The 17,089-nt window shown below is 42.8% G+C and overlaps 1 long non-coding RNA gene across 1 annotated transcript in view; it reads left to right on the top strand.

Annotated features, from left to right (window-relative positions):
- Positions 1–7,465: 7,465 nt before the first annotated feature.
- LOC138285632 (uncharacterized) overlaps positions 7,466–17,089 on the top strand; it is a 39,672-nt gene continuing 30,048 nt past the window's right edge. The window contains exons 1-2 of the long non-coding RNA XR_011201624.1: positions 7,466–7,863; positions 13,425–13,472. This is a non-coding gene — a long non-coding RNA (uncharacterized lncRNA). The remainder of the gene's footprint in view (positions 7,864–13,424; positions 13,473–17,089) is intronic.

Genomic DNA, 17,089 nt, shown 5'->3' with positions numbered 1-17,089 from the left:
CCTACCGCCATCCTGTTCCTGACGGGTCTCCCGCCAGGAACAGGATGGCGGTAGGGGGTGCCGCGGGGCCCCTGGGGGCCCCTGCAGTGCCCATGCCAATGGCATGGGCACTGCAGGGGCCCCCGTAAGAGGGCCCCAAAAGGGATTTCAGTGTCTGCCTAGCAGACACTGAAATTCGCGACGGGTGCTACTGCACCCGTCGCACTCCAGCAACACCGCCGGCTTCATTCGGAGCCGGCTTCATCGTTGCTGGGTCTTTCCCGCTGTGCTGGCGGGCGGCCTTTTGGCGGTCGCCCGCCAGCACAGCGGGAAAGCCAGAATGGCCACCGCGGTCTTGTGACCGCGGTGCGATCATTTGCCGGTAACCGCATGGCGGTTAGAATCACCGCCATACTCTTCCCAGGTTCTGGTCTTTCCATCACCTTTGTGTGGTGCCCATAAAATCTGACCACTTTTGCATCAGACACACCATATGTTTTATACAGTGTTATCTTACTATTAATTTGGCTCTTAAATTTGGTAAAGGCAGCCGGCACCTAATTATGCCTAAAACGGAATTTGGCCTGAAATACTCAAACTGAAATCATATACAGTAATCTTACTTAAAGTACTTGTTTTAGTTTTGTGACATTTGCCACATTCAATATTGTGCACCTGATCCAACTAATCGAATGAGATATATATTTCAAATGTGACCTTTTCACACTTAATTCATACTTCTGTCCAGAGGGACAGTGTAACCTCCCACAATTAACAGCTTTCTTGAAAGACATACCCGTCCTCTGCTTCATGTGGAACACACATGAATGTCATGAAGAGGGAAGGAAATACAAACAAACACAAATGATAGACCAAATGCGGAACCAATCAAACATTCACCTCAGTCACAAATCTGGGTTTAATCCATCAATTGTTTTGCTCACCATGCCACCCCAGTTTTAACCCAGCCATATGCAAATCAGTCTTGACCATGGGAGCAGTCCTGCCCGAACTGCCAGGCCAGGTCTTCCCTGGACCGGAAACAAGCATCCTGGGACCAGTTTCAGGGTATCACCCTTCATCAGGCAGGCTAGCTTGAATCCAGTGGCATAGTGAGTCTGGGACCCATGTCTGGGCATATCCAGCGCACTTGGGGCAACAAAAGCAAACAAACACAAAAGGTGGACAGAATGCAGAACCAATCAAACATTCACCACCAGTCACAGGTCTGGGTTTAATCCATCAATTATTTTGCTCGCCCTGCCACCCCAGTTTCAACCCTGCTATATGCAAATCAGTCTTGTCCCTGCCAGGCCAGGCCTTCCCTGGACTGGAAACAAACATCCTAGGACCAGTTTCAGGGTATCACCCTTCATCAACCAGGTTTGCTTGAATCCAGTGGGATAGTGAGCCCAAGACACATGTCTGGGATTGCCTGGCGCACTTAGGGTGACACAAGCAAACACAAATGATGAATGGAATGCGGAACCAATCAAACATACACCCCTGTTCACAGATCTGGGTTTAAACCATCAATTATTTTGCTCATCATGCCACCCCAGTTTGGACCCAGCCATATGCAAATCAGTCTTGACCCTGTTCCCCCTGGGGGTGAGTGTTTGAATAGTTTCAACACTTGGTCAATCATTTTATTTTGGTTTGGGAAGGAAATGACCTGAGTGATCTCCCTGACATATGACAATAAATAGAACAGATAACCTTTTGGGTTTCTTTCAAGAACGGGGCTCTTGTCAGATTGTATTTGTCCACTAGCGCTTACCTAACTAGGTTTGGCAGATATTGCTAATATTCTTAAAATGTAGAAGGGATTAAACTGGATAGTAGTGACTATAGTCAGAAGTGGGGGAAGTTAGCACTTAGTCGTTGTTTTCTGCCATTTTGGATTTGAGCTTGGAGAGCATTCTGGGAGACTTTTGGTCACTCAAACTCATGGTTGCATTACTTTGCAGAGAATGTAGAAGAGAGGTTCTCTCAGAACATTTTACAGATTGGTTTGAGATGAGGACCAAACACCACTTCCTTTTTAAAATGCTTTTGTGGCTCCCACGGGAGCACTGAAGATGAAGAAACGTTACTGCCTGCTGCAAGAAAACTTTTTACTGCTTGGTAGGGGAAAGCTTGAATTTTATGATTAATATGCCAGATATCAGAATGTGTGGCCAAGAATGGTTCAGAAACTGGTGAGCCAGTTTTTGACCTAGTCCACGGGGTTATTTGTATCTGCTTCTGAAGATTTTCCTGTTATAGATGCCAGCCTCAGAGAAATAAAGGGTAAGAAACTACAAAAATTTGAGAACCATGAGAGTTGGCCATAATAAACCTATCTAAAGGGGACTGAGCTGAATAATATTGATAATATACAAACTAGTGTATTCTAGTAAAACTGTCTTTGCCCCTTTTGTACTTTTCAAAGAGCACTGAAATCCAACATTAACCATGGCTTTATTTTAAATGCCCTCTGTTGAATGAGCTTTGAGCCGTAGTCATGGGAAGGCTAGTCTGCCTGGTCATAGTTTCCCCACATTCAACATCTTTGTACTGGAGTGTCAAGGTTTGCCGTCATTATGACTATGCACTTTGATTCAATCACAGATCTGAAACTGCTTTAATTCTTTCCGACCTCACTTTTTGATGAGGCATTGGATTCCTCGCATCCATGGCCGAACAGGCCTTTTATTCCACTGGGCATTTCCCCAGTAGGCTGGAGCCCTTGGGGGCTGGCTTTGAAAGCCCAAGACCTTTGTTGCCACTTTCCCCCGATCTGTGAGATTAATTTCAGTATGCACAAGGAGGCTTGAAGACCCAGAGAAAGAGGGGAGGGATGGGTAGAGAAAAAGCGATCAGAAATGGAAAAGAGAGAGAGAGAACTGAGGGAGGGAGGGAGGGAGAGGAAATGGATGGGTTGAAAAAGAGCAATAGTGGGAAGATATGAAGGAGCGTGGGACTGGGTTGAGAGTTTTTGGGAGGGCTGCTTTTCGTTCCTCAAGCCCGGCTGTTGGCATCAGAGCTTCAGCCACCTGAGAGCCTTGGTCACTATTATCTCTACTTTGAACCACCTGTGTCGGGAAATGGAAAACACTAAACATCTTTGAATTAAAGATCTCTCAGTCTTCTGAAGACATTTGGGAACTTCTGACTTCCAACTTAACTGCTCCCTCCTTTACATCATTTTAACTCATTTTTAATTGCTCCTTGACATTTTTTAATCTCTTGAGCAATCCCCAGAATTCCTTATTTTTTATGTCTTCTTAAATGTTTATCTTGGTGTGGATCACTTAAGATTTGTATTTCTGAACCCTTTTGTTGTTTGGTTATGTTGTTACTCAAAATAACACGTATTTTCATTAGGGATTGACCTGCCACTCAGGCCCACTATTATGAGCTAGTATAAGTAACCTCTGTTGACTGGACTGTGGGACATAGCTCAATAGGTCAGAATCTCAGCATTTATATTTACCTGCTTTGAAAAATAACTAATAAACTTAACTTGTTTAAAACAAATGTAGGGTGTTCACCTAACAACGGACTTCACAAATCGAGTGATATTTTGATTTCATATACCCTAATTTGGACTTCTGCAGTAACTTTGTAATCAGGTGCATGCTGTGTTTGCATCCAGTTTCAAATGAAAACCCCTTGCAGGTCATTAGATTGTTTAGCCTTAGAGCATCAAGATAAGATTCCATGGTTTGCACACTTGAAGAACTTGTTGAAAAGTATAGATTTGAATCCTGATCTGGATAACCAGTCTGGCATTCTCTACAATAGCTAAAAAGAGTTGAAGAAGCTGCTAATGGGACAGAAAGAGATCGATATGGAAGCTAGAGAAGGCAGGAAACCTACAGTTGTGTGACATATGAATGGTTATATAGACAGTACTGTTTAAGTTATATGTTAATAGTATCAAACATTCAAGATAGGTTTTAGCTAACCTGCTTGCATTTTAGGACCCTGCACCTTGTAGTAGCATTCCCAAAAACGGGGAAATGGTCAAAGAATATACCAAATTGCCCTTGTGATGGTCAATTTTCACAATCCACACAGCACTTTATGTTATCGTGTAAGTTACATCATACTTTTAGAAAGCGTTTTTTAAAACCATTGTTCATTGCTAACAGAGTGTATCTTTTTAACAAAGCTTTTACTTATTTATGTAAACTGGTTACTGTAGAAATCTGCTTTGCAGTTACAAATGCAATGCCTGTGTAATAAAATGCAGGAAAACATGTACATATCTGGAGGACTTACGCTATGAGAATGAGTAGCATGATAATAATTGGTAATAGGATGGAATTATGGAATACTAATAGTTCTATTTGACTAGTTTTTACAGATTACAAAGGGAATGCTGAGCAGCAATATTGGTCACAAAGACTATTAATGCAAATTTTCCCCACTGCATAGAAGAAAAATAGTGATCAGGGACAAAAACAATGCTGTGGCATGTGGAAGTGGTATTTGCCTGAGGTGTGTTTAGTCAGGGCCAATGAAATTATGTGATTGTGCAGTTGTAGAGCTTTTCGCATACTTATAGATTTGCCGCATTTGCCTCATACTCCATCATCTGTTGCATAATCTGTAGATTTTAACAAAAAAAATCCTTCTAGCTCAAACGGTTCAAAAGTTTCTGAAAACACATCGACGTGTTTCTGCCCAGTTTAGGCCCTTTGCAAAAGTTGAATGGTCACTTTTGTGTTGCGTATTACTATATTTGGGTTTTAAACTGGTGCAAACGGGGTGCAACCAATGCCCAGACACTGTTAACAAGTGCCAAAATTCAAAAATAATGACGCAATACTGTCAAAAAAATTTGCTGCATCACGTTGCAAAACCTGCCTTTTCTTGCAGCAAAATTTACTTAACCCTGCAGCATAGTTCTCCCCCCCCCCCCCCCCCCTCTGTCGCATAATTCCAGTGGTCCCTGAATTTAGACCAGAAATTCCTTTGTGATTAGAATGAGGGTACCATGTTTGTACTTTGCAGCTTTCTGGACAATATCAGCAATATTAGCCTGCGATTGACACAAAATGTGCAAACGTAAAACAACAAAATAAGAGGTGACCTGAAAACAATAAACTTGACACTGACACCATGAGCCTGACACATCAAGGGCAGAGGTCATAAATGAGGGTGAAAATGAGAAAGGGGCAGGACAGTGAAGAAGAGGGCAGTGATGCTTAAAGCTTAATCGATCAAAAAGAGGGAAACAAGGAGGGACACAAATTGGATGTTCATGCAGCCCTCCCGGGATGAGCCATTATTTGTTAAACTACACTCGTTTCTTTCTGCACAGCCTATGTGTGCGTTGCATATGCGCTGGAGAAGCAGTCAGGTTTAGTCTGCATGAGTTCTTCCTTCTTAACAGAAAGTGGCCTCGAATTCTTGGCATTGGTGTGAGTGCTGTTAAAGTTCGAAAGCTGGCTGCTTGGGTCATATTAGAGCTGTCCTTCCCATTAGAGCCCACGGACCTAAGTCAGCCATCACACTTCCCCTCTCCACCTCAGCAACTGCAGACCACTGTGCAAGTATCACTAGGCTGGACAAAGGAATTACAGCAGCCGTCCTATGTAAAATGGAGACGCTGAGTGCCCTGCCAAATTGTGGGGCTTCTATGCTTGTGAGTGAGTGGCTGAGTCTGACTCTGTTGATGATTGCTCATGTCGCATAGTTGGGTGTTTTGCGATGTTGTCCCTCTGAATTGATCCTTTATACTTTAGTCTGTGTGGGTGGGTGTGCGTTTTAGGTATTTCAATGGCCTTAATTTTGGGGGGCTCAAACTGTACTAGACAGTCTTTGCTTACTCTGTGGCCCTCGTGTTTACCTTCTGCGCATAAGGTGTTAGTATTGGACATATACTGTTCTTAGAGGCACATGCATGATTTGTTGCTGTTGAAAAATAAGTTAAGGCATATGCAAGTGGGGACCACTTCGAGACCTGAAGAATATGTATTACTTCAGCACCAACTTTAACTGTGAACTTTTAGTTAAATTATTTGGGAAACTACACTCTAAAATGTTGTGCTTTGTTAAAAAAAAAATGCTGTAGGGCCCACCCCGCGGTGGCGTAACATTATCCCCCCCCCCCCTTGGTGGGGGCGGGGGTGAGGGGGGGGACTCCCAAGCTCTAGGGCCCCTCCTCAGTAGCACGCAGTCATGCACCGTGTACGGGCCGGCACTGTGTGGGTTGGGGTTGCGTGTTGGGGAGAGGGGCCACCTCCATGCACTTTGCAAGGGGGCTCCCTAAAGTTTCGTTATGCTACTGCCACCCCGCCCCTCTTTCTTCTTCTACAAATCCATCTTGGATTGAGCTGGGCTTGCCTACTGCGACCGCTCACAGTGCAGTATCACGGGTATAACGAGGCCCCTCCAAGCCATGCGGTTCAGGGGATCCCCAATCTCCCAGGGGGCAACAACACTTCAAGGAGGACCCCATTAAGCACAAGGCCAATGAGTTGTTGAAGACTCACTGGTCCCTCATCAACACGCCCCCTCCCCCCATTTTATGTTACGTCACTGCGCAGTTTATGTATGCCAGTAAAACACTTTCAGGGCTTCTGAGAGTTTCCAGTCCAAACGGGGCCTTCTAATTGTGCTGGAGCAGTGTCATAGATCAAAAACGTTTGTAATTTGTGGCATTACTAAAACTTCCCCTTTACAATCGTATCTATAAAAAGTGAACACATTGATAGGCAGGAGATCCCCTCCGTTCCAGCCAGAGGCACAAGAAAGGCAATTTTGAGCATCCAGGGACAGTTATTTATTCAACAAAAACTACGGGAACTTTTTCAGCAAAATGCTAATGGATTGTGAATATCGTTCCCTTTAGATCCTGCCCACTTCAACCACTGGTGAGCATATGGTGCAGCAGAAACCAACTTTGCCGAGTCTGAAACTTCAGCTGGAAATAATTGAAGTCGGTCCCTTCTTTATAGTACACACCAAATGCAGAGAAATACCAGCTTAGTGACTTTGGACTGTCAAAACCGCCGGACCAAAGAGTGACTGTACAGTTTAACAAAGACTGAAATAATACTTATATAAACGCATTTTGTACTGAAGTGTATTTTTAGTAGGGGAAGTACATATTGAAAGGACATCATTTTTGACAAAGTAAACATTATACAGGTAAATTGTTAATTGCCGTGTCCATAGTTTTGGAAATATCAGTGGAAATGAGGATAACAGTGTAAGGCATTGCGTTTCGATTATGTCAGCATCTGGCAGCCACCCAAGCATATGCCGTGTTTCTCTCTTAGAAGGCCACTTGCCTAGGCCCCTGGTTCCCTATTAAAGGTCGGGGGTTGGGGTGTTGAATGTCGGGGCAGGTGATTCTTCTGATAAAGAGGGTATTTGGAAGATGTGGAAAGGAGGACAGACACAGGTGAGAAGCTGGGAAGGAGAGGGACGAGGGGTACAAGAGGATAACACAGGTAGAGTGAGCGGCGGAGTGAGGCACCGAGTCGAGGGTGGAGATAAGAACTCCCTTAGATCTGCCCCTTGACAATTAGTTCAAACAGCATAAATGACCTTTTCGGAAGCCACCGGTTTTGTTTGTTGCACAGTTTAGGAATCCTTCCTCTACCGGATTTCTGTCTGTGCCCCCCCCTCCGCCCCTGCCCTCTTTTCCACCCCCCACCACTCGCTTCGGACGTCATCTAGAACAAGTTCGCCATCCATCCAAAGGCTGAACGCGCCCAGTAATGTTTTATGGCAGGTCTCCCGTGGCCGGCTTAGCTGTGCTTCCCACTGCTGCCTGGTATGTCGTGCCCATGCAAGTGATTTGCTGCTGTGGCTGCTGATGCTGCGCAGCCAGATACAGCGCGTGACCGGAATGCCGATGGAGCGGAGGCCGCCGAATGGCACGTGAGTATTCTGCGTAAAATCTTTCTCCCCAGAAACAACTTGTGTTCCATTCTGTCTTATCAACAAGAGATAAATAGCTTTGGACGAAGATAAGTTACTGTCAATTACCCATTTCTAATAATAATAAAAATAACGTGCCGTTATTATTGCGTTAATAATAATAACATGCATTATTATTTACTAATATTATTCGTGTTATTGTTATTATTATTGTTATTTTTATTATTGTTGTTATTATTACGTTTGACTCCGCAGTGTTATTATTTTGTAGCACTCTAAATGATAGGATCAGTATTAACAACCCCTACACGTGACTCGCATCAATTTAAAAAGGCGCAGCACAGCACCGGTCACACATATTAATACTTTATGTAAATTGCGCTTGAAACTGCAGGTTTAAGCGCAGTAAATGACAGGTTTTAGTTGTACAAAATTAAATCGTCTTCAATGTATCGACCTCAGAACAGTGTAATGCTAAAATGGCCTTGCCAGAATTTAAGCTGGTACTTTGCAGCTCATGTACAGATGTGCACGTTCACAGACGTTTGCCAGGGCTGATTTTGGTTTCCAATCGAGCATTCACATCCACCACTTCACTTACTAAGACTCCGTGCTGGCATAATATGCAGTGAACTCTGGGTCTGCGTCCCACGTGTCTGCGCACAAATGCCTGGGGAACGGAACAAGCCACGGTGCAGGGACATTCAAGGTTATTAACTACTTCAATCCGCACGAGCATTTCCTGTTCAGGTGTCAGCGCGAGCTGTGAGCTGCTAGTTCGCTGCCAGCTACTCACCTGTGCACCAACCAGCACGTGGCCAGCTGGACCTGTCAGTGGAAGAGTTGTCTTTGGCCAGCTCGAAGGCATTAAAATGCTTCGACCTCAGCAAGACGAGCAGCTGAACTGTGCTCTCCCAGTTGAACTGCTTTAGACAGCAGGTCGCTTTTATCAGCAGATACTGCTTAACGGTGTGTTATACTGATGTGACGCTATCGGTGGTTCTGGTAACCTCATAATACACCACAAACCCCTTCATTCAAAATTATTATTTTTTCTTTGCTTTGAGGGGCCTTTGAGATAGACATTCAGCTATAACGCTCATGCATATGCACAGCCGCGCATGTATATGTATACATGAATATTCGTTCAGCGCGCGCCAAGCTGTTCTGCAGGATTAGCAGCACTCGGAGTCTCTCTTCGTCCATCTGTCTAGTCATCCGCGCGCGCCTCCAGACGCAGCGCGCGCAGCCCTGACGCGCCTTCACATTTCTTAGGAGCGGTGCAATGAAGCAGGTTCGGCGGAGTCCCTCCCCGATTTACGGCCGTCACCCGGTTAACGCCTTCCGTGTTTACACTGGATTATTTGAAGGGAAGCAGGGGTTAATTCCGCAGGTCCCCATCTTTCCCAGGGGGGACCAGACTGCTTGCTGGGCACACAGGGGAGGGCTGACAGGTAGCAGGATTTGTCTAAGCAGTGTGCATGAGAGCCAACAAGGAAAAGCGAATGCGCGGGATTAGTTCCGGATTATGTTGTCAGAGGAAAGCCTGACGGACAAACTGCAGTGGAATAAAATGCAATCTGTTTAGGGGGAATAGGCGCTGTGCTTAGCTTTCATTTTTCACGAAATGACAAGAAAAATCATTAATAATTTCAGAATGGCTGTCCATTACTTGTTCTCTTCTGTCAACCCAAAGCAGGGTTTCCAGCATGAATATGCCAGCGCTGTATATCGGCTGTGCTTGGTGACAGATGGCAAGACAGATCTAACCTGCCTTCTTCTCATAGACCTACCTTACAGCGCTGTAAAATAAAAAGGTGAACTTCGTTTTTCATTTTTTGTACCCGCCGTTTCTCATTCTCGAAAATAAATATTGTTGATTAGGTATTTGTTAAGGAATTTTTGGTACCGCCAAGTCAATGAGAATGAAACATATCGGTGATTTAGAAACAGTGTCAGCATGGACATTGACCTCTACAGTATTCTAGTTGGGATGTTTGTGGACAGTTAGTTGTACATCATTTCATTGCAATTTTAGTCACTTTCTTAGCCCTCTGAAATTTTGGTAACTATAGTAATCGAGACACTGAGGCTTGAAGGAATTTGCATAGCATCAGCATCAGCATCTATGATCAGGTATGAGTTCGGGCTGTAGAGATTGGAACACGTATTTTTGATTCTTAGTTAAGAATTTATTTTAGAGCCTGATACAAAGTTAGGTGGCAATGGAAAGTCCTGCAATTTTTGGAGGAAGAGCTAAATCGCGAAGAGAATGCACCCGCGGTTACTTCTAGGTCGCTATGACTGTGGGGGAAGACATTCAGGTATTGTATTACAGCATTTGTACACCACTTACTCTCTCTGTATGGGGACCTACATGGCTTGCCTACAGGGTAGCAAGCTATACAATGAAGGGAATATAATTCAAAGGCTGTTTTTGTTTGAGCCTTTGTGGGAAGTGCTTTCATATGGTGCGTGACGACCACCAAGGTTCAGTTATTGTGTTTGGGACGCAGCTCATGGAAGTATGATGGATGGAAGTGTTTCGGAGAGAGACTTTCAGATTATAATTGAAGTAAGTCCTAAAACATATAGTCTAAAGGGGAGTAGGATTCTGTGCGGATGTACATCAAAAAGGGGATACTCAGAAAGGGCCCATTAATCCATATGGTAAAATGCAACAGGCAGAATTGAAGTAACATGAGTAAAAGGATTCCAGAAGGGCAACAATGGGAACTGGTGACATGAGCAATCGCCTAACATCTTTTTTTTTTTTTAAAGAAAGGGATACTGCCTACTACAGAACACACGCCCCATGAATGAGGAAGGAAGTGGAAGAGCAGTATGGAGGTTTCCCTATTTAACCACCAAGAGCATCTTTATATTATAGAGTTGGGATGGGTGGAAGGACCAAATGGGAATGGTGGCTTCAATTCGCATTTCCCCAAAAAATACCAGAGTATCTTCTCTGTTTCTCGAAATCAGTGCCTAAATTAAGACTTAATTACCTCAAGGTTTGCCATGTGTCTGGGCAGACCACCCTGGATGTATCCGTAAAAATGTAGACAGGAAAATAAAAGAATGAAACATTTGCAGATGTTACACTTAATAAACTTAATCTTAGATGCCATTAAACCCAAAGTATTCCTGTGCAGGTGTTCTCATTACGCTTTTGATTCAGAAAGCACTTACAGGTATCATCTACAGCTACTATTTTATTTACAAAAATAATCAGAACCTGGAAAATAACTTTTTGCATAGCCCTACAAAAGTCATGCACTTGCATTGCAATATTCAAATTAATAAAAAAATAAAAAAAAAGCTAGTAGTTAGCTGCTGGAATCTTGTTCATTATTCACTGTAAATGTTCCAGATACACTGAACGTGCTTCGCAAAACTGTAACAGTTCTCTTTCAAATCTAAAACAACTAATTTGTCAAAACCAAATTTAGACTACACAGATTGACATCTCTAATTACATAAGAAGTATTTAGGAATTATTCTAATGGCTGTTATTTTCAGTTCTTTCGTTCTGATTTTACATAGGTGCAAATGAATGTACTGTGACATGCCAGTGCAGACAATTCTTTTTTATTGACTTCACTGATTGCACAAATTGTTCAGGTGCAAATTATGTTTTCTTGAATTGCTGTTTTCAACAAGGTGTGAGTGATTCTGAAGAGTGTTTTTTTCCGTCTCTGATGAAATTCTAATCATGGAGTTTAGATAACAAAGTTAACAGTTTGTGGTATGTGTTGTGGCGAATTCGATGCAGCTAATAAATCCTAATGGCCCGTGTCATATAAAATACGTGTGCAGCTGACATATCTATGAATTATGTTCAATGGGTGTTAGAATGTAGATGATCATTCCTTGAGGTCTTAGAAAAATTAGATGTGTGTTTAGGTGCAACATTTTGATCTGTCCTCTGCTGCTACCTAACTAGCTTTGTGCTACGCAAACACTATGCATATACAACCATAAATTTGTCATCTTTACCATTGTTTCATTAGGTGTAAATTGTGTTGCTCATGGTCTGTGATTAATGGGGCTGGGTGTACTTGAAGGTTATTTGTGGCATGTATTGTATGGGTTTTGGTTGTACATCATTGCAGGATTGCTTTAGCAACAAAGTCTGCTATACAAGTGTAGCCTCTGTCCCACCCTCTATATAACTCACACACCCATGCACATATTTACACACAAACTTGCTGATCACTCAGTGGTGTCTGTTTCAGGGATCTTCTTTATATATAATTTTTGTGGCAATCAAATTGACTAACACATTCCTGAATTTTAGCTGCAGTTAATGAGAATTAGCTGTCACCTTGCAGCAGTGGACTGAACCTACATTTCCGGTATTCAGTCCTTTCTAGGAGGGTCGAATGGTAAGTAGTAAAGTAGGAGACTGTCAGGTCAAGGAGAATGAAAACAGTCCTGTTGTCTTTGTCCATGGATAGAAGGCACACTTCCCTCATGATGGCCAAGATGCCTTCTGTAACCCTCACAGAGCAGAATCTAGACTGTTGACTATGAAGAATGTGATTTTGTTCCATATACTGTTTATTATGTTTTTTCATCTTATGTTATGTACTTTTGTTGATAAAAGGGAGGTTGCAGATAGGTCATTATTTGGTATGTATTCTTGGTCCCAAATATGAGGGATAACAGTGTTTGAGAGGACCAGGAATGTTTCCAGATAGAAAGGGGATGTTCATAAAGTTGGTTGTGTCAAATGGCAGAGGAGGGAAGAGTTATTTGAGGCATGCAGCTGACAAAGGTTTTATGAGACTTGGACACTGTTGTTTTGGGTGCCAGGAGTAGCACTTTAGATATTTCCAGAGATTTGAAAGTGTTGAAGGCAAATTTTAGAGAGGCATTGCAGTGGTTTTAAATTCATGGGCATTAGCAAATTTGGGTTTGAAGAACTCATTCAGATTCTTCCTAGGATGTATGATCTATGTCATATTTGCTTTTTAGGTACTGGGAAGGAGAGTTCTTTGTAGAAATTAACTATTTCCTTTATCCAGTTGGATGCCTTGAGTATGCATTTGGCACAAAAATCTCTGATGGCTGTTGAGTCTTGCCTGTGTTTCTTGAATCATTTATTGCTATCTTTGGTCTGTAAAGTGCATAATTGCAGTTCTGGGTTTCAGTTGGCATGTTTGAGGCCATCTAGTTCTCTGTTAATCCACTTTTTGGAGGATTTGAGCTCATCTTATGTTTTCTGGTTGTGGAGGAGATAACAATGGCCAGTGTGGGTGATATGTCAAGGTCGAGACTGTCAATTAGTGTATCAGGACCTACTGATACAGATGCTTGGTTTTAGGTGTTTAGGCATTGTAGGTTGGCTTAAACACCTATGTTCTTAATGTGAATAGGATGCTTTTTTCAGATGTGCTTGTCAGTTTGTATGCTATCTTGGTAAGTTTGAAGGAGACAAATGAGTGGTCTGCCTCCTGGGTTAGTGGCTTTTTCAATTGTATGTGACCCTTCAGATCTACATGATCAGTGTATTGTGGCACCCCTAAAGGATAATCCCTCTCATGCCTTCTTTTCAGCATCTAGGTACATCCTGTGGCCGTGGACCTCACCACAAGGGCAACCAGGTGAGTTATGCACCTTTACACCATACAACTTGAATAACAACTGGTATAGTTGAAACTATGAACAGAAAATTTGCAACCTTATCAAGGGCACGATTTTGTGTACTGTACCATGCAAAGGAAATGGCAGTTTCTAGCAGGGATTTTCCCCTTTTCACTGGTCAAACTCCAACTCAGAAAGGCGAGACTGTCTAGCTGTATAATGGCCCATCTTGGCTAAGTGATACTTGAAACAGTTAATAGGCCAAATTTAATCGATTATGCAACAATATATGCTGCAAAATGCAACCAGGCATAATGCATTCACATGCATTCGGAAGGCAGTAACTATATGATTTTATCATAATCACCATTATCTGTGAACTCTGAAAAAATTCTGATGATAGAACGTAGAGGAAACTTTTACTGGATCTTTTCCCATAAGAGGATTTATGTTGAGTATCAGAAATGTTGGAATGAATTAGCAAGTAGTATGCCAAGGCTAACATTGTTGGTTTTCTCTATTGTCCTGTTTTGACTTTATTAATGTAATTGGCTCATTTTAGTTCCTCCAAGAATCTGATAGGGAAATTAATGAGCCCAATCTAGCTCTATATCGTCTAATAACATGAACTTCTCATACTGAATAACCCCTAACCTTATGAAAAAGGTATAAATATTTCCGCTTGGTACCTCGATTGGACTAATTTCCACAATGATTATCGGAAACCATAAATGGTCCCACACGCTAACAGGCCCTGCACTGTGTAGCTAGAGCTTGGGTGTGGCATGACCAACTGTTTAGTGCAATGGTTCCCAACCTGTTGTCCGGGGACCTATGGGGTCCGCAAAGTCTCCTCAGGGGGTCCACCACTGCTTAGAACATTAAATAATATTAACAGATTAGGACCCCAGCTTTCAGTAATGACTCCATGGGGGGTCCCCGGATTCCAGTAAAGATTCAGTGGGGGTCCCGGGGCTCCAGTAATCATAAAGTGGGGGACTACAGAAGTCAGAAGGTTGGGAACATCTGGCGTAGTGCATCCAATCAGCTGGCAGTTCCCATGCAAAAGAATTCTTTGTGGTGCACACATAGTCATTCTACATCAGCACTGGCTTTTCCCGCTCCTGCTACCTTAAGACAGTAGAGACAAATAGTTGGAAACTTTGACAGGCCTGAAACTCATCTAAAAGTCTATTTCCCAAGATGTGTGAGGGTTTTTTTCCCTCCAGTTCTACAATTAAAATCACAATTCCTCATGTGAGAATCGTTTCTACAGCACTGCTGGAGATGCTTGTGTACCGACTGGAAGCATTTCACCCCCTACCTACACCTCTTGTCCCAAGGGGGCCGTATACAAAGAGGCCAGCTTTTTCCGTCTGAGTGACTTGCTGTGTTGAGTTTCTTTAAATAGATTTAAATACCCTTTCACTGTATCTGTTACATGTTTACATCATGAGTGGCCAATGTGTACAAGTTTTGCATTGATGTAACTCTTAACCCTTTCGCTCTAAAAACATTTCCCATGGCATGTAGCAATGGGGAAACAAACAAATTAGCTTGAAAGTGCCTGCAAAATATTTGCCTCACTCACAGAAATTCCGGTGCAAAAGCTGTGACGTACAGTTGGAACATTGCAGGGTGTAACTTTGTCTCCTTCTTCCCAAAAGGGGGTTCTTTTATGCAAATCCTGCCCCCACTGATTAAAATGTGGGTTTGTGGTTATGTATGTTCATGTAGCAGGTTTGGTAGAGTACAACCACTGGTTTCTTGGCATGAAAGAACACTTACTAAGGCCAGTGAGTTTACTTTAACATAAAAGTATGTGGAAAAAGGCCAGTGTTTTTTTTATCGTTCCTTACCGTCATTTGTACAGGACTTGCATCTTTTTAACTGACCTCCTGACCAAGACCCTTCACACTGTGATGCCCTTTTAAGATGCTTGAAGTCCTTCCACTCTATTACAATCTATCAACTAAAAACGCAATATGGTCAAACATGGAGTTGGCCCCTGCGCAAATAGGGCCTTTGATTACAGAACACACGATTATTCCTGAGAGCATAGCCCAAAACCTCGCTCTATAGGAAACACCTGAAAACTACCTCATCTATACAGGCTTTTAACAACCAGGAGGCAAAGCGGGTTCCATAATTTTAGAGGCAACACATTCTGAAAGCCACTTCAGTGCTCTACCTGGCTCCACTCCACCTTCAACCACTTTTGAAGACCACTTTAAAGTGGCACTGGGGGACTTCTGTCACTATATAATGCAAATAAAATTAATAAATGCATAACATAAGTCAAACTATTATTTCATTAAAACAGCAACGCGAATCATCACAGAGTAAGACAAGATGGCGGGGCATCACCACAAGCTGATGTCTGAAGCTGTGCCTTCTTACAAACCTTACCGAAAGTGAGTTACTAAAGAAGTCAATATTCTGAGTTGAGTGTACATGCAACAAAAATATATTACTGAACAACGCAAAAATTTCCAACCTTCCTCAAAAAGCTCTCTGTCTTTAAAAATCTGAATACGCGGTTCAAACCCAGAACACAAATCTCTGTTTTGGTTTTCACAGTGCTGTGCATTTCTGTAGCCACCCTATTGGTTGTAAAATATAGCTGTCATGCAAAATGTTCTGACTACAGATTCCCATGTAATCTTTTTTTATTTTTGTACCTAAGCAACAAAAGTCTTTTCAGTGTTGCAGAATCCAAGAAAATCAGGATAGCATTCATTGACAAAACATAATAAACCCAACTTTGAATGTTGATTTTCAGAGAAAAAAAACGTATGACGCTGAGGGCGTTGGCGGTCCAACAGGTCCAGTGACAAGAAGTGAGAATCTGAAGATGGGTTGGGTCGCTTTAACAACAACTGTTTCCACGCACTGCTTTCCTAAAGTAACTGTCGAAGAGAGTGATCACTCACGATGAAAGAACAGAGTAAACAAAAACATCAGGGTTTGTGTATGCCAAGCTAAGACCAACAGAAGTGATCTAATGTCACGATGTGAAGGTGCTCGTGGGGTGTAGGAGGAGGGCTGTCTCATTTGCCTTCCTATATTTAGGAAGTTAGATGTCTTTGAAATACGATTCCAGTGGTCATCAATTGTTTCAAAACACACTTGTGTGTTCCTCTCGAGGCGGAAATAGACCACCATTTAAGGCTCCGGGTTACAGAAGGACCCTCTTAAGGAGCTGCCAGCCCCCACACAAAGTGATGCACAGCTACAAATATTGAATATGAACGCAGATGCAATAGGGCTCCTGCTCAGCCTTCCTGAGAAATTATTTTTCTAAGCCTACACTGTCTGCACCACGCATGATTGTGCACAGAAGCAATAGCCAGTTCACCGACCATATTGTTAATCCTCAGACATTACACCGTGTCTCACATAGATTAAAGCCACATAACAAACCATCAACTATGAGCTTCAAATGGCACCCACGGAACCCGTTGCAAATTGAGCAAGTCACAGCCCCGACAGAGATATGAAGCACTATACAAGTAATGCAACTGCACCACACAGAGAACAGGTCTTTGTCACGCGTGGGACGTGGAATACCAGCACAGTGCAATAAAATGTTGCATAGTTTTCACCTCTTCCAGCGGCCAGTAAGCACTGCTTGGGT

The sequence above is a fragment of the Pleurodeles waltl genome, chromosome 1_1 (genome assembly GCF_031143425.1).
Source record: "Pleurodeles waltl isolate 20211129_DDA chromosome 1_1, aPleWal1.hap1.20221129, whole genome shotgun sequence".
In the NCBI taxonomy this organism is placed as follows: domain Eukaryota; kingdom Metazoa; phylum Chordata; class Amphibia; order Caudata; family Salamandridae; genus Pleurodeles; species Pleurodeles waltl.
This window is presented reverse-complemented; position numbering and strand designations above follow the sequence as displayed.